This window comes from Delphinapterus leucas, chromosome 18 (genome assembly GCF_059928025.1).
Source record: "Delphinapterus leucas isolate spDelLeu-1000000601 "Yukka" chromosome 18, BTC_Dleu_Yukka2, whole genome shotgun sequence".
In the NCBI taxonomy this organism is placed as follows: domain Eukaryota; kingdom Metazoa; phylum Chordata; class Mammalia; order Artiodactyla; family Monodontidae; genus Delphinapterus; species Delphinapterus leucas.
The window spans coordinates 14,930,226-14,943,888 of NC_143146.1; the positions used below are offsets into that span (position 1 = coordinate 14,930,226).

The 13,663-nt window shown below is 45.3% G+C and overlaps 1 pseudogene across 1 annotated transcript in view; it reads right to left on the reverse strand.

Annotated features, from left to right (window-relative positions):
* The window catches only part of LOC111176319 (ATP-binding cassette sub-family C member 4-like), a 105,955-nt pseudogene that overhangs the window by 89,223 nt on the left and 3,069 nt on the right, over positions 1 to 13,663 (reverse strand). Inside the window, exons 2-7 of the transcript XR_016388767.1 lie at positions 10,144 to 10,240; positions 6,676 to 6,886; positions 5,201 to 5,341; positions 4,359 to 4,396; positions 3,756 to 3,830; positions 1,534 to 1,680 (exon numbers count right to left, since the gene is read on the reverse strand). The product of XR_016388767.1 is annotated as an ATP-binding cassette sub-family C member 4-like (transcript). The remainder of the gene's footprint in view (positions 1 to 1,533; positions 1,681 to 3,755; positions 3,831 to 4,358; positions 4,397 to 5,200; positions 5,342 to 6,675; positions 6,887 to 10,143; positions 10,241 to 13,663) is intronic.

Below are 13,663 nucleotides of genomic sequence, written 5' to 3' on the forward strand. Positions count from 1 at the left end.
GCCTCCATTCTTTTTCCAAGGTCCTGGATCATCTTCACTACCATTATTCTGAATTCTTTTTCTGGAAGGTTGCCTATCTCCACTTCATTTAGCTGTTTCTCTGGGGTTTTATCTTGTTCCTTCATCTGGGATATAGTCCTCTGCCTTTTCATTTTGTCTACATTTCTATGATTGTGGTTTTCGTTCCACAGGCTGCAGGATTGTAGCTCTTGCTTCTGCTGTCTGCCCTCTGGTGGATGAGGCTATTTAAGAGGCTTGTGCAAGTTTCCTGATGGGAGGGACTGGGGGTGGGTAGAGCTCAGTAAAACTTTAATCTGCTTGTCTGCTGATTGGCAGGGCTGGGTTCCCTCCCTGCTGGTTGTTTGGCCTGAGACGACACAGCACTGAAGACTACAGGCTCTTTGGTGGGGCTAATGGCAGACTCCAGGAGGGCTCTCACCAATGAGTACTTCCCAGAACTTCTGCTGCCAGTGCCCTTGTCCCTGCAGTGAGCCATAGCCACCCCCTGCCTCTGCAGGAGACCCTCCAACACTAGCAGGTAGGTCTGGTTCAGTCTCCTATGGGGTCACTGCTCCTTCCCCTGGGTCCTGTTGTGCACACTACTTTGTGTGTGCCCTCCAAGTGTAGAGTCTCTGTTTCCCCCATCCCATCGAAGTCCTGCAGTCAAATCCCGCTAGCTTTCAAAGTCTGATTCTCTGGGGATTCCTGCTCCCATTGCTGGACCCCCAGGTTGGGAAGCCTGACGTAGGGCTTAGAACCTTCACTCCAGTGGGTGGACTTCTGTGTTATAGCTGTTCTCCAGTTTGTGAGTCGCCCACCCAGCGGTAATGGGATTTGATTTTACTGTGATTGCGCCCCTCCTACCATCTCACTGTGGCTTCTGTTTTGTCTTTGGATGTGGGGTATCTTTTTTGGTGAGTTCCAGTGTCTTCCTGTCGATGATTGTTCAGCAGTTAGTTGTGATTACGGTGCTCTCACAAGAGGTAGTAAGCACACGACCTTCTACTCTGCCATCTTGAACCACTCTCATTACCATTTTAGGTAAACCTCAAAGTATAGGCACATGTCAGAGCACTGTGACCCCAGAAATGGATGGGAAATGAAAGAAAGAAACACACAGCCTGTCTCGTGTAGAGATTCTTTGTAAGAAGTTCCTTCCGAGGGGACAACCTAGCTTAACACTATGTGACACAGCCAACGTTTTAGCAACTCTTCAACAACATTGAAACACATTTGTATCGAATGTAGGGTGTTTCATACACCACACAAAAAATGGATTCCTAAATCATTCTGCAAAGTGAACGTTCATTTATCTTTCCACATACACATAAATTGGAATAAAAGCTTATATGATCTTATATTCAGATTTTCTCTGGTAGGAAAAGAATATCAGGAAAGCTTTTTGTACAAGATGGATCAACGTGCACAGTGATTTTCTCCCAAGAATCTCCTCCAAGTTCAAATATCAAATGTAATCAGGCACTAAATGCATTAACAAGACATATATGCTGAGAAACTTGGTGTCCGACTTACCTATTGGATTTCTATCAAAGAACAATACCGGAGCTCTCAAAATGGACTCCAACATTTTGTTGTGCCAAATTTGTGAAGAATTAACAAGAACGCAGAATATCAACAGAGATCTTGTGATGCCGAAAAGGACAGTACCTACAGTTAGAACTGAAATAAAGAAACATCATTCAGCACAAGATCTCTGCCTTTCCTTCCATTATGCTAAAGCATGGCAGGCAGTTTATAAAGATATTATGTATTTTATTCTATAAATATAATTTATATATAAATTCATAAATAGAATATAGAATAAATTTATATATATAATGGATTATTTTTTAACAGCTTAATACATTCACAAGATACATTTAAGGAAGAATATAAAAATCACTATGTTCCTCTCATTAAACAGAAACCACATGGGAAAAAAAAATCATGTATAAACCACAATTTCATTCTATGCTTTCCTAATTCAATTACAAGTTCTAATAAAAACTCAGAAGAAAGAAAATTATAAAAAGTAGTTGATGGGCTTCCCTGGTGGCGCAGTGGTTGAGAGTCCGCCTGCCGATGCAGGGGACACGGGTTTGTGCCCTGGTCCGGGAAGATCCCACATGCCGTGGAGAGGCTAGGCCCGTGAGCCATGGCCGCTGGGCCTGCGCGTCCGGAGCAAAAATTCACATAAAAAGTAGTTGATCTTCCTTTTTCCGTATTTCAAATCTTACTAATTAAAACATGTCCCATAATCTAAAATTGAGGAATGCTTTGGTACCATCACGAACTAACAGGGAACAGGAGAAATGATTTACCGTTTCCTTGTAAATGGTAAATTTACATCGAAATTTAATTCCACATAAAGTAGTTAATTCCATGCCCAAGTAGCTTTAAAGAGTATGAAAACATCACATTAAGTTGCAAGCAGAAAATCTCTTAAATAATTGAATTGCAAGAAAATACAAATTATATTTTAACATGATACAATTAAATGAGCAACTAACTCTAAGTGTTTTATAGAAATGCGAAGCATCTGGAAATGAACATAATCACTTAAACTTATATTTTATTAACAACATAAATCAGTACCTGCTATGCATATAAAAATTAAAATAGCCCTAACATCTCTTGAACTGACAATGCTAAATAGAATGGACATAACTTCTATAATAAATATTCCATCAAGTACTTTTTTTCTCCCCTCCAGCTGACACGTCGCTTATTTCAACTCTGAAAGCTGCTCAAATTCCTGAATTCCATCAACATACATTTGCCTTAGCCCATCATCCTATGTGAATGTATAACAGATTCCCTTTCTTCTTCCTTTAAGTTCCCATAGTCCACCAATTCAGAAGGTAAACAACTAATGGATTTAGGTTTCTTAGCAAGAGATCAACACAATAAACACCATATTTCAATGAGTGGGTTCTTAAAAAGATATGACACTCTATCTCTGCAGAAAGCTTGTATGAGGGTTTCCCATGGGAATATCTTTTAGATGAGTATTTCCTCTAAAAAGTATGTAACACTACATATATTCTAAGCACTCTTTTGAAAGCAGAGAGCCATGTTAATATTAGTCTAGCAAGACAGATGGTAAATTAATCACACAGTTGTGGACACGATAACATTGTAATTTCAAGGTAAGAAAGAGAAGCAGTCCTAGTTCCCAGACACTGGATTTCTCCCTGCTTAGCTTCCCTCTTAAGTAATTAGTGAAGCCCAAGAGATGAGCGGTATGGCGAAAAGGGGCTTTGCCTACCTGTGAGGAAATAATGCCTTTGTTTGGGGGCCCTTGCTGCCAAAGGATTCATCCAAGTTCAATAAAAGCCAGGTTTTATTCAGACAGAATTGGAACAATCTGAACCACACGGTAGGGATCTGTTTCTAATCCTCTTGCCCATCCATCTAATGAGATAAGATTTAGCTAAAGCAACTTACTAGAATAGACAATAGCCACATACTTCTATAGTGGCTGATTTTTTGAATGTGCAATCCTGGTTTAACTTCCAAAATCCAGTACAGAGCAAATGAAGAGTCTTCACTTAACCTCTTTGTTCTAGTAGATTTTTTAAATAATCATTCTAATTAATTCACAGAGTAAATACAACTCAGGCTCTTAACCCGCTAAGACATTACTAAATGACTCCTGGAAGCCCTAGTTGCTCACACAGGCTCATTGTAAGCACCTCAGACTCTTGTATAATAGACCAGATTACTCGATTTTATCTGAATAAACTGTAAAGTACCAGTCAGGATCAGGCACCACAATTAGGTTTCCTTTTCCATACACCATGGCATACAGTGTACTCTGTCCATTCGCCCTATGGAACACGGAAGAAAAAAAATATTGTGCTATGGATAGAATTTAGATAAATAACAACCAAAAAAAAACCCTCAATTTTGGGCTTCCCTGGTGGCGCAGTGGCTGAGAGTCCGCCTGCCGATGCAGGGGACACGGGTTCGTGCCCCGGTCTAGGAAGATCCCACATGCTGTGGAGCGGCTGGGCCCATTAGCTGTGGCCGCTGAGCCTGCGCATCCGGAGCCTGTGCTCCGCAACGGCAGAGGCCACAACAGTGAGAGGCCCACGTACCGCAAAAAAACAAAGCAAAACAAAACAAAACAAACCCTCAATTTGGAAGATGTGTTTTATGCTGGAAAATGGTTCCCAGCTCACAAGGCCCTGTGTCCATCTACCTTATAAAGACTCAGTTTGAATCATGACAGCAGGGGAAACGACGTGAGGATCAGAAGAGGGGGCTGAACAAGCCCCACCTCCCCCCGACTCTGTGGGAAACTGCGGCTTCTTCTTGATTTTACAGCACTTTGGGTCAGACCAGGAATCACTCACCAGTATGAAAGCCACCAATCCTGAAGGACGTAGGCAACCTGGAGCAGGAAACCACAATCACTCAAACACTGACATTACTGACCCCCTCAAAACCCCGCTCACTAGAATGGGTGATGGAAAGGCTCCAGAGAACGGAGACGGTCCTTCCAGCTCAGGTCAGGGGCAAGCCCCACATCCCAGATAACCACAGGTCAGGGAAGGGCATGTGACATTTTAAAATCTCTAAAAGACATCCTTTCTTTCCTAAAAGCTCTCTATCATGCATATGTGATACCAGAAAGCCTCACTTATTTTTATTTTGCTCCCAGATAACGCATTTCAATGCAAATCCAAGTGGACTGCAAAATGCAGTAGTAATAGTGTAAATGTCAGGATTTTTTGAAGGAAAACGCTTGACAGGTACTGTGACGGTCAGTTTTCTGTGTCAGCTTGGCCAGGCCAGTCTCCAGTGATTCAACCAAACACCCGGCTAGATGTTGCTGTGAAGGTATTTTGTAGATGTGGTTCACATCTACAGTCAGTCAACTTAAGTAAAGGAGATCACCCTCAACAATGTGGTGGGCCACATCCAGTAAGTCAAAGGCCTTAACAGGAAAACCTGAGGATTCTTGGAAAAGGAAGAAATTCTGCCTCAAGACTGCAGGGTCAGCGGCCTGAATCAGCCCACAGGCCTGCCTTACTGATTTCATATTCACCCAGCTAGATCCCACAGTCTCATGAGCCAATTCTTTGAAATAAATCTCTTAATACACATATTAAAAATAATAATAAAATAAATACAGTATAAATAGTACATATATATCAAGCTGAGGGCACAAACCAAAATAAATGTCCTTACTTACCTGAGCTGCGATGTTTACTAGAAGAAGGAAAATGATGGTAAGCCAGTGAGCACCGGCTGTGAAGTAATTCATGTAGGTCTTAAAGTGAACTCTTCCCTCCGAATAGCTCTCCAGTGGTAGTGTAACCTGTATATGCTCAGTCTGCGAGGCAAAAGTGACAGTGAGAGACAAAATTTTAAATAATGAACCCCCGAATTCTAGAAGTTCAACAATTCGCTCCATTGCAAAGCTGTGAAAAAACAGACACATCTCATATGCTGGTAGGAGTGCAAGATGGTCCATCTCCTACAGAGAAGGATGCGGAACTATCTAGCAAAACCATGCATGCATTCACCCTTGGACGCAGCCATCCTATTCCTAGCAATCTATTAGAAACAAGGAAACATCATTTGCACAAATGTTGGGTGGCTTTGCTTTAAATCGATCACGGGCCTCAGCACACACACAACATACCTGATTCAAGTATAAATGCAGAAGCTTGTTCCACAACAACACACTAAATGATATGGAGCTAATGTATCCCTCTAGATTATTTGTGTCACTCAAAGATGGAAACATAAAACATACTTAGGGCTCAAGATACTAGCCGAATACAGTAAACTGAGTTCAGACGGTGAGCTGGAGACATGTGAGTTTGGATAGCAGGGGAGCAGCATATGATCAGAATCCACTTGGTTCCTGAATTTCAGAGAGGGATTCCTGAGTTTGGAATGTGCGCGACTAATCTAAATACTTATCAGAATCATCCAGGATCCTGGGTTTGAATAGTGAGGGTTTGGATATCGAGGAACACCGGTGTATGTTTTTAAGGGAGATCTCGTGCCTTTCTGTCTGGAGGACTTAGAATGCATTATAGAGTCACAGGAGCCAAGGATGTCCTGGGCTCTATGCTGGCCACTGGGATTGAAGGTGGATAAGATGTGGTTTGGTCTTGAATGGTAAGAAAGGAAGATGGGAACTAATTCCAAACTGTCTGTTGTGTGTCAGGTCCTTTGCACAGGCTACCTCTGGCCCATCACAGACCATCTGACAAGGGGGCAAAATAATACCATGAGTCACCTACAGTGCCAGCTGACACACAGGACAGCAGCTGATTTAATCTGGGCCACAGCAGGACTCCATATAAGGAGGTCTTAACATTACGCCTCTAGATGCATAAAGGAAGCCAGGAGCCAGCAGAGCAAGTAGGATGTAACTATGGTAAACTGAAGAGTTCTCATATCAGTGTGAGCCACATACACCCAGAAATTCATAGCAGTACACCCACTACTGATCTCCATAAGATTCTCCATCCTACACCCAAGGGAGAACCCCATTCAGGGAGCAATTTAATTCTACCAGTTCCGTGGAATAAGGCCTTGGAAACTTAGGATATACTTTGGGACAAACAAAGATGTCATGAGCAGAGCAGACTGAAGGTCCATAGGTCCACCAAGAGTGGACAGACCAGGGCATTTGCAGGATGAGAAACTCACATCTTGGTCCTCTGGAGCGGCATCTTGCAACGAGGGTCTGGAAGACTGTTGAGACCAAACTGAGGACTCAGAGGTCTGATTCCTCAGAGTGGGAGTTCCTGGAACTGGAGACAGTTCAGCCTGCTCATTCACCTTCTTTAAAAGGATATCTTCAAAATCTACCCCAGATTTCGGAAATGTAGCATAAAGTCCCCTTTTGCACGATTTTGCCCTAAAATAAAAAATTTGAGAGGAATACATTTGCATTTGATAATACTAATCTATTCTAAATACTAATCAAGAAAAGTTAACTGGTCTTAAATTATGATTTTCCAAAGAAAATGATCCTTAGGTTTGGAATTCTGGTTGACAAATCTACTCCAACTCGAAACAGAACTGAGCATTCTGATCTCTGCCAAACCCTGTGTTAGGTACTGCGGGATGTGAAAGAAATGTGTGCTCATGTGTTAAAAACGGAGGCCATTGACATAACTACCGCGGGCACTTCGGAATCAAAAAGCACAGAGGCTGGTGATATTATCAACACAGTCTGTTTAGACAACACAGAAATTGAAAGAAGCCTCATGTGACAAGCAGGATTTAAAAAAAACAGTCAATTGGGAAAGATATTCCAGGAAAGAAACTTAAGACTGACCCAGAGGTGGGCACGAGCGCATCTGCATAGGTAAGGGTCACTCATCAGATCTTCGCTGACCATTGTCATAGTATCATGTGCCCCGCTGAGACGAGCGATGTAGGAACCAGCCCTGGACAGAGAACCCACGAGCTGCGTCTACATGGTCTTCACAACTGCCCCACAAACACAGGAAGTTCCCAACTGAAAATTCAATATTCCAGCTGATGAAATAGCTAATAAACAAGGAGGCCATGAGACCAGGGTGGCTCTAATGCCTTGGCAGCCTGTGCCAGCAAACCATAACCTAAGCCAGAATCGATCACAACCCATCACAAGCAGCCAACCAGGCTTCCCCGCATCAGGCAACTGCTTAAGCTACAGCCCATCTAACCGTTTTCTCTGGACGCGTGTGACACATCGTGGCACAGTTTCCCTCCCTTACAAAGTTATATAAAATAATGTGCAGATGTTTTCCCTATTTTCTGACCCCATGAAACAAGACTCAGCCGATTCACTCACTAGCAAACAAAATACTGGGCAAAACCCCAGGATGAAAAACTAACTAAAGTAGGGTATGTCTGGTTAAGACAGGTCAGGTAAAGAAGGTGGCCCACGACCCCAGCTGGTACCCCTCTCATTCTATCCCCTGAGGTGGTCCACTAGGAGAAGCCCAGTGAAGCCTCTGGGTACCACCTGACGCTGCAGAATTAGAAAATTATTCACGATACACTGTTTCTTATTCCACTTGGGAGGCAAAATTCATACACCTTATTTGATGAAATTATCACTTTCCACTTAGTATCTGTAAGATGCACAAGGAAACAACTAATGGTACAAAGACAGCAATTTTACTGGGCAGCCAATCACTGATAATTCTGAGGGGACGAGAGGGCAGTCATCCCCTCTCTGCTGTGAGAGAGGGACCAGACAAACAGTAAGGATGGACCCCAACTCACCCAGGGGTGCTCACCAGTGGACAAATGGTTGTTCTGATAGTAGTAAAATTGAGGGTAGTGTCCTCAAAAGAAGCAATAAGGGGTCCCTAAAACATCCAGGGACTGGCTGAATAGGTTATTCTGCCCACTGATTCGTGCTCATAATAGTACAAATGCTGGGGTTTTATACACTAGTATCACCCCCTCTGCGTGTGAAATCCACTGCTCTCAAGTTTGAGAGATCTGAGCCCCCCATTCCTGGAGGAGTACAGGAGAGTTGACCATGGAACTGCTACTAGAGAGGCAGAGGTTCTGCATTTTAATTTAATATCTTACTTGGAGCAGAAATTCATTTGATAAGTCAGGAAGTTTACCAAGGGCCTGTTGGAACAGACGGTGGTTAAGGATGGAGGTGCTGAGGCACAGAGGCAAACAAGCCAAGGAGTGAAGCATCAAACCACCACCAAGTCTGAAAAATTCTCACTAATCTCCAATCCACCCCTAACCATGCTAGGAGTTGTGGGTTGAATGGTTCCCCCCTCCAAAATAAAGATACGTTCAAGCTATAAACATGACACCTGTAAAGGTGACCTTATTTGGAAACAGGGTCTTTGCAGATGTAATTAAGTTAAGATGAGGTCATATTGAGTAGGGTGGCCCTAAATCCAATATGACTGATGTCCTTATGAGAAGAGACTCAGACAGACACGGGGACAATGGCCACGTGACATCAGAGGCAGAGACTACAGTCCTGCAGCTGTAAGCCAAGGAGCCACAAGGAAGGCCGGTGAACCCCAGAAGCTGGAAGGGAGGATTCTCCCCTAGAGCGTTCAGGGAGCGCACAGCCCTGCCAGCACCTTGATTTGGGACTTGCAGCCTCCAGAGCAGTGAGATGATACATTTCTGTTGCTTTAAGCCGCCCAGTTTGCAGTACTTTGTTATGGCAGCTCCAGAAACTGATACACTAGCCTGAGCCCACACCTCTGTCTTCTCAACTGTACTGAGACTTCTAACTGTTTTGCTGTCGCCCCTCCAGTGAACATCGGAGGAATCTTTTAAATCTTACGTCAGACCACATCACTCCCCTGCTCTGGACCGTCCAGTGGCTTCCATCCCACTTCCTGGCCCGCCGCCCACTGCTCAGAGACCAGCGGCCTCCACGGCCCCCCGCTCCCTCTCCTCAGACACGCTGGCCTTCCTGCCATTCCTCCACCTGCCAGCTCAGCTCCTTCCTTAGGACCCCCCTCCCCGAGGTGCCTGGATGGCCCGCACCTTCGTGTCCCTCAGGCCCGAGAGGCACCAGCTCCCCAGAGAGTCAGGATATCAGCCCCACCCCCTCTCTCTTTCATCACATCTGTCCCCATAGGAACAGAAGCCCCACAAAGGCAGAGCCGCACAGGCTCTCACGGGTGTGGGGCAGTGAGATCAGCAACTGGCTACAGCAGCAGCGTGGGCATCTCTGACGGGGGTGCTCGCCTCCCTTCGGGTGTTAATGGAAGGTGCTCTTCAGGCAAAGCAAGCATGACAATCACATGGATACAAACAGGTCTTAGTGTCTCTAATTTCCAAATACTAATACTCTTTGACTTAAGTTGTGGAAAGGGGACACAAACAGTTCTAAATAAAATAGCATCGTTCCCCTTAATAAATTTCACTGGAACAGCGATAATTCAGTAACTGCAGCAGCACTTTCATGTACGTTAGGGTTTACGCGGCCTAGGGTGTAACACTGACATGTCTACAGGTCTTCCGATTCATCCTCAAAGGCGCGAATACCAGCTCTGAGAAGAAGGGGGCATAAAACTGAGGGAGAAGAGGCTGTTTACCATGAACTCAAGGAGAGTGACCTGCTGGGAGGCGTGGCCTTCCACACACCTGAGCGCTAGCAAGTTCCACAGGCTTCTAGAAGCTACTTACATCTTTCAATACCAGAATCTGACTTGCAGCTTTTAGGTACTGCAACTGACGTGTCACTAGGATTGCGATCTTCTCGTGCAGGGCTTGGCGAACACACCTACAAATGTAAAAGGTACAGCGTGCAAAAGCACGTTAGTGGGGGTGCTCCAAGCTGAAAACCTGTACTTGGAAACATAATGAGACAAAGACAACACAGCAGTCAAAGATGTGTAAATACCAGTATAAATAATACAAACTAAATATAAATATAAGCCAATGATTCTGACTAGGCCTCAAATTCATTCAGCAGCAAACTTGAATCTAGCTCTGCTAAAAAATTCTAAAAAGCCGTCCAGTGAAAGAGGCACCGACAGCTAAGGTTTTTTTCTTTCAAAGACTCAGTTTAACAATTATTTACGTGTTTCATAATGAAAAACAATTGAGCAATACTTAGATTCCAAAACTTGACTGAACCAAAACACTATTTTATCACCTTGTGGGAATGGGAGAAGACGGATTAGTGTCATATAAAAATGGGTACATTTTTCTTAGTTTTCTGATTATTTGTGACATATAATGTACATATTAACAACAAAAAAATGAACAGCTTCTTGGTAACCTTTGCCAGAGTGCATTTTCTAGACACTTCTTCCCAGATAATATTAGATAGAAAATGAATGCTAGCGTGGCCTCCGTCAGTCTCTACGACATTCCCAGTCCCGTCCAGGAAGCAAATCCTTTTTCATTAGGACTGAACACCATCCAAATATGAAAATGAAAGAACAGAAGCCAAACGGCACAAATCACAGTGGAAATTATCCAACAGCTCAAAGACATAGCAATTCTCTATAGCCAAGACCCCTGTGTGGTCAGGCCCCCCGAGATGGCTGTTCTCTTGCTCTCTGTACATCCCCTGCTCGCTCAGTGCCTGCTTCACCTACACCCCAATCACACGACTGACCTTCCTACACACTTGCCCCAGGCCCCAGCTAATGACTGTTCTAGCTTTAGATCAGGACGCTCCACTATGCTTACCAGAGGGGCAGTGAGGGGTGTGCTCCTTCCCTGGTTCCCATGGTAACCGAGGAGCCAGCCTGAGGTCAATTCCCCCATAACTGGTCATCTTCCCTCTCCCCCGCCTCCCCGCCAGGAACCCAGACTGCTGCCATGTCCACCACACACGGTGGGGTGTCCCTCCAGGACCTTGCTTCAGACATGGAAGCTCGCCGTGGCCACTGAACCATCCGTGTCTCCGTTGCTGACTCCAGGCTCTTTCTTAGGTCTAAGCTGGGCAAACACAGGCCTTGCAGGCTGCGGGGTGCGGCCCAACAAACACCCTCGGTATCCAACCTTACGTGTGTGTTTACAGTAACCCCCCAGACTGCTCCACGTTTTAAATGCAGACCCCTAGGGACTCAGCCCCAGGCTCATCCCACAAGGGCCGACGACCCCTCCAGGGAAGCGAGTAGCTGGGTCCGGGGCCCCGGTGACCACAGGCAGGGCTCCAGGCGTGTACTCTGGGTGCCTGAGACCCTCGCAGAGCAAATCTCAGGGGCCTGGGCCACGGCTCAGCCTGCTGAGTGAGCCAGGTGCCGAGTCTGGAGGCAGCAGACTGCAGCTCAATCCCTCTCACGAGCCTGACACCGTCGGACAAGCTACTACACCTCAGTGTCTTCATCTCAAAACAAGACCAATGACAACTCACCCACATGTTCTGAGAAATCAAACCACCAATCCGCTCAGTCCACGTCAGCCCTGCCCGCACTCCTCCTAACCCACGAGCAGTCATGTGCTCTGGACTCAGGACAGAAAAGTCCTAAGGGGACACGCTGGACACTGGGTCTGTGATCAGAAGCGAGAGCTCAGGACGTAGACACATACACCGTTGCTTCATTATGTCCAAAAGGATTCATTCTTCCCTTTGACATGTGTTAGTTCAGCTTTCGTACCTAAGTTTCTTAACTGAGTAAACCCGTCTTCAGTTTTAGTACTAAAGCTTTCCATGGAACTGTTTCTCCTTAATTCAAAATTACCCGCCGAGAGTCCCTGAAGTGGGTGTTAATCAAATCTGAAGGGCAGCTGTGTCCAAGATAGAGCAACCCAAAAATTCTAAAATGTTTTCTTCCTAACATTCCATCACAGATGAGGTAATATAAATAATTACAATGAAGTGATCAGTTGATGACTTTAAATTTTTCCTAAATAATGCATTTTATCCAGATCTCTAGGAAATACTCTATTTTTCTAGTTTTTAGAATAAAGATTTCCAAGTCATGCCATAAAAATGATTGATTCAGCAACCAGTAGTTTAACTGCTATTCCTATATAAGGGCTGTGTTGATCCTATAATCCTATATATAATCCTATATAAGGGCTGTGTTAAGAGGGGACACACCCCATAATAGAGGGGATACAAATAAGAAAGACAGAGTCCCACCTTCATTCCTTCAATCAGCAGAGGTTTGGTGAGATACCAGACACAGTCATAACTGTCGAGCATACATCCACAGGTGAAGAAAGCAGACGCTACTCCACACCGTGAACAGAGGGACACACCGAACAAGTATAGAACATGCACTGTCGGGCCGTGATGTGTGCTCTGAAGGAAAGCAAGGGGGGCTGCTGTCTTAGATGGGGGTGACACGGGAGCCTATCTGGGGAAACGTCCCTAGAAGAAGGCACAGCAGGTCCAAGGGTCCTGGGACAGAACATGCTAGGCTAAGGAACCTTCATGAATTCACAGCTTATAGCGGGGTGGGGAGGACTGATGAATGGTCAAGTGCAACCCACCGAGGGCTGTGGGAAGACAGAAGGGCACAGCCTCCCCCTGAAGGAACAGGAGGGAAAGGCAGGGGCTCTGGCACAGAGGGAGCAGTATCTACAGACAGACAGGTGTGAGAAAGGGCCCGTCACAAAGCCGGCACGGCTGGAAGGCTGAGTGGGTGTGAGGGCCAGCTGGAAAGGCTGCTGGGGGCAGATGGCAAAGGAGCTCGTTCTCTGTCTGAGGACCTGGATCTGCAGCCTGAACATGAGGGGGGTCTGTGAGGGGCTGGAGCAGAAAGGGCAAACTGTGTGGACAGCAGCGTGGGCATCTGACCAGGACAGGCCCGAAGAGCTGCTGACGCAGGAGCCGGGGGCTCTGGTGACGTGGGGCTCTCTGAACCAAAACGGGATCCACAGCTGGACACAGGTGAGACTGCATCAGTTCACCTAAGGCTCTAACCTTCTGTAGGTGAGAGAATCCACTTAAGGTTTACAACGTATAGTTGGAAAACTCACAAACCTTAATAACCTTGGCTATAGATTCATGACTAAGAGAAACTGTTAATGGCAAGTAGAAGTAGGCTTCGTTCACTTTAATACAAAACACTCCCCATTACTAAGCTTCGACACGACCACCATCCTTCACAGCACACTGTTCCATCCAATTTTCTAACTCGAGAACATTCTCCAGGTGCTGCCGAGTGATTTCCTGAACTGCCTTCCTGCTCCCTGCCCAAAGTTTTCCCCAAAAATGTGGTTTTGATTAGCAAACAACAGT